Genomic DNA, 4690 nt, shown 5'->3' on the forward strand with positions numbered 1-4690 from the left:
TCCCACTCTAAATTCCGGTATATCCTTGATCACGTTTCATTTTTGCAAAATCCCTGTTATTCCAAACCAACTCATGAAAATGACTTCACACGACAGAAACTTGAAGGGGAGAAAAGAACAGGAACAACAACTCTTTCATTCACTAATCTGCATCATGTACAGACGGTATACACCTCCCTCACCCAAATCTGACTTTTTACTGCTGCATTCATACATATCCTACACTACCGGTTAATACAATCTGAAATCAAATCGATATATCGCGTAATCGAAGCAAACCAAGTAAAAGATCAAACTTTTAATCGAAAATTTAGAACTTATCTTGCGGGGTGTTCGGTGTGAATCAGGTCTGCCGGAGCGGCGATGTAGCGACCGCTGCAGCGCCGAACGTCTTGGATCAGGCGAATGCCCGGCGAGATCTTGTTCGACGACGGCGGCTGTTTCTCAGTTGTGTATTCTTAAATTTGGGAGTTTGTTATAAACTGTGATGGGAGTTTACGTGTATGTTGGGAATGGGGGTGTACTTTTTATTCTTTATTAAATTCATTTTACTTTTATATTGTAAAGGGATGTGGTTTGTTAAATTAAGTATTGGGCTAATTCTTTAAAATTATTGGAAGTGGCCGAACCTATTTAAAGCCTTAGGCCTGGATGTGTTTGTTTCTTTTGTTGGGCTAATTTGATGTTTACTTCTCTGATTGATTGAGATATTTTGAGGAATAGAGTGGAGTTTTAATTGGGAAAATTTGTAATCCTATCAACAAAAATAATCGAAGCCAAAGGATTCATGCATCTTAATTATTTACTCGATTCGTTGTGTTGATTTATGTGTTATTTAAATGCTAAAGGTATTTCCTTGCAAGCGAGACGTGATATCAAGGAAAGAAAATAATTTCGGATTAAGCAGTTGAGGTGGACTCTCTTTTTAAATAAGGACAATGCCCTAACTATTTTATCGATGAGAATGAAATGTGAAACTGTTTATCATGCTGTATTTTGTTTTAACGTGCCTATCTGAAATGGCTTTGCCATTTATTATTTAAATCGAATTCGGGTCCTTGTAGGGCCGCAAACCCTACTTGGATTAGTGTACACCTATGGTAAACCGTGTGTCAGCGTACGGGTTAGCCGGTCTAGTGACTTGGTTTGTGGCCACATTCCAAGTCATGTATGAGCAGATATGGTAAACGCCTATGGGAAAATGACTACGCAGTCGCGATTTTGAACAATGGAATATTTTGGTGCCTCGGGCTTTTCAAAAGTCAAAACCCCGGTGGTTACCTAAAAATGACATGATAAATATAATTTATTTTTATAAACTGTTTTCGGCATGAGTCCACTGGATATCTTATAGTACTCAGCCCTGCATATGTTTTCCTTATGTGCAGGTTGAGCGGCAACGAGCTTGGGGTGGTGTTGAGTCGAACCTTAATCATTGTTGGATTTATTTTGAACTCCGAGTGGCATCGTGTCTTCATATATGGCGTCACTCTTACTCTTGGATGCTTCTGCTGAGATAATACTAATTTTCGCAATTATATTGTGAACCCCTTTTTCTCTTGAATTATAAATGATGATAATTGTTGACCTTGGATTTTAAACTTAAGCATTTACTCTGATTTTTTCCTCAACATTTGAATATTAATTATCTTTGTCAAACTCTTTATCGAAACCCTAGAAAATTCTCCTTTCTTAAAGTCCCATTGGTCGTGACCTTCCACATTTATTAACCCTAGAAAGGGCGGTCGTGACACTTCTCCTTACACAATCTACCCTGATAAAATGATTTACAAATAAACAAAAGGATTAGTTTCTAGGAAAAATATGAAGTTTGGCTGTTCGACCCGCAACTTTGAAAATAAATTAGAAAAACCATGATATTTAGATATTAGTTCACAAGTATCCCATGATGAAAATCATTGATTGCTTACTTGTAGTATATTATTCATATTTTTCAATTAAACAATGTTGTTTTCTTTAGAAATTCTAGTAGAAAATATTGTTTTGCTCGTATTTTTTAACTAAACAATGTTGTTTTCTTTAATAATAGTAGAAAATATTGATTTACTCATTGGCAGTTTCATTATGAATTTTCGACTGCCACACTAGACGCCAAATTTTTTTACCATAAAATAATTAAGAACGAATCCAAACTAGCTTCATGATTTTTCTAGCTAGCTAATTCTTAAAGTCACGGGACAATTTATGGGTTTAAATAGTAGTACTTCCTGATATCCTAAATAATTTGTCATCATTTGACTTTGGCATGTGTTTTTAAGAAATATACTATACTAGAAAGTGAGTTAAAAAAGTTAGTGCATGTGGGTCATACTTTTATATATGTGAATTATTTAGTGAAACGTGAGATCTACTACCAAAAATGTTAAAAGTGAAAGGTGACATATTTTTAAGGATCGACGAAAATAAAAATAAGTGACAAATTTTATGGGACGGATAGAGTAATATTTTTCAAATAAAAGGTGAAAAACATAGATTAGACCTTTTTGGCCATGTCGAGGAGGGAAGATCTGAGAAGGTCGGCCAGCGTCCCAACGGTATACTCGTTTTGTGGGTCCCAATAGGCAGTGGAGGACACAGTAAGAGGGGGTGAGGGGCTTAAGCCCTCCCCAAGAAGTTTTTTTTATGTATTTTTTTTACTTCTAAAATTTTCAAATTTTTTGAAAGCTATCATAAGCCCCTGCCAAATCAATGTTGCTGAGGTCTAAATCTATAAAAATTAAATAGTAGGATGGGCTGAACTGAATCTGAAATAAAAAGTTGCAGAGAAAATAAGTAATGCGGTTGTGTAGCGTGAAGAAGAAGACTCAATTTTAATAAATTTAATATTATTGTATTGAAACAAGTGATGAGCTGTCATCTCTTTTAAATGATGCGGAGGGCTTATTTTATTGCCTTAAAATATGTGTATTTTGTGTGAAAGTTTCTTTTTAAACATAATTCATTTTCTTGATTACTTAGTTTTAAAAAAAGGTTAATTAATTTTAAATTAAATAATATTTCCTTCTTGACTAAAAATTTCTTTTTAATCATAATTCATTTTCTTCCACTATCATCGATGCAAATTTAATAACTGTTTACTGAGTTTAATCTATAATTTCAATTGTTCACTTTTATTCTTCTTTTTCCAATTTTATGCAAAATTATTTTTTTTTTTAATTTGTCATATTTAATTAATAAGTGACTATTATATTGGAAATATGACAAAAGACATGCTATGCAATACATTTGTAATTTACTATATTATTTTATAGATAATATACGGTACCGTTTTGATTATGCATTAGACTAGTTTTATTCATAAATATTAATGCATATCTTATACTGGTATTTGTCACGGATGTTATTTTTAAGATAACACGGAGGTTCAAAATTTATACACGATCATCTATGATTATAAACTAAAACGATCGAAAAATGACCTCTATATTTGGTTATCCGATTATGTATTAAATTCTTTTTTATCTCAACTCTTTATCTCTACACATACAATTCAGCCCCTACTAACAAAATTTTCTGCGTCCGCCACTGCCAATAGGTAGATAGTGCAGGATTTAGAAGAGCCATAATCCCACCTTTCACCATTTCTACAGCCCTACACTTCAAGAATGATTCCAGATCCCTCTCAAATTGCCCCAAATAAGCTGCATAAACCTCCTCATTCTCTCCTCCACTCCAAATCAAAGATTTGAGGCCCTCTGCCGCCTTGGGCACCTCCGACAGCCAGTGGAGAGACCAAGCAGAGTACGCAAAGTGGATGGACAACGGCGGGAGAAGGCGGCGGTGGAAGTCTCCGGGCACTGCTAAAACCTCGTAACTCCTATTGGGCGGGAGGGAACTGAAGAGGGTGTTGAAATCGTTGGAGACGATGTCATTGAAGTAGACGTAGAACTCTGGGGTTTTGAGGTATGAGGATTCGTATTTCTGTTTGACGGCTTCGATGATTGTGTGCATGACCGGAAAAGAGTTGCTTCCGGTTGAGCACCCGAAGTCGGCAATGCAGAACCTTTTAGTTGAAATCTCTAATTTTGTGGCTATTTCTTCTTCGATGATTGCATTTGCAGTTTCCAATACTCCTCTCTTTAATTTGTGTATGAGCAATCATGTAAAATTATAGAATATGAATGCAATAGTTTAATTATAATAGTAATAGATGTATACCTGGTAGGATGAGTTTTTGACATAGCTATGAACTCCATCGCCACCAATCATGGAAAAATGTCGACTATCTTTGGAAGAATCCATGAAGAAAAACTATGTAGAGAGAGAGAGTGAATCATACATCTGTATGTATAGAGAATTGAAATCTTTAAAACAAAAAATTCCAAATATTTTAATGGAGATTTGATATATCACGAGGCACGCATATAACAAGAATGTCCAACTATATTACGTTCATTCTTCGTCGTTGTAGGGATCAGATTAGTCTAGATTCACTAATTACCGAGACCTCTTTGTTTTTGTACAAGAGAGCTCAACCAAACTCTCACATACGCGGCTGATTTACACAAGTAATACAACTAAGATTACAAGAATCTAGTTCTAACTATTACAAGGTCTTGAAGCTATCACTACAGCTTCAATCGTACTCAATTGCACCTGCACACTCAAGAAACAAGTTAGAACTACTAAGAGAGATCCTCTCGAATCTAAATACTAGAACTCAACTACA

At 35.1% G+C, this 4690-nt stretch overlaps 1 pseudogene; it reads right to left on the reverse strand.

Moving 5' to 3' along the window:
• Window positions 1-3498: 3498 nt before the first annotated feature.
• Window positions 3499-3972, reverse strand: LOC148930810 (loganic acid O-methyltransferase pseudogene; annotated as a pseudogene).
• Window positions 3973-4690: the final 718 nt, after the last annotated feature.

Source organism: Salvia hispanica, chromosome 3, assembly GCF_029641045.1.
Source record: "Salvia hispanica isolate PSC_SH4W2 chromosome 3, Shi_PSC_v1, whole genome shotgun sequence".
NCBI lineage: Eukaryota > Viridiplantae > Streptophyta > Magnoliopsida > Lamiales > Lamiaceae > Salvia > Salvia hispanica.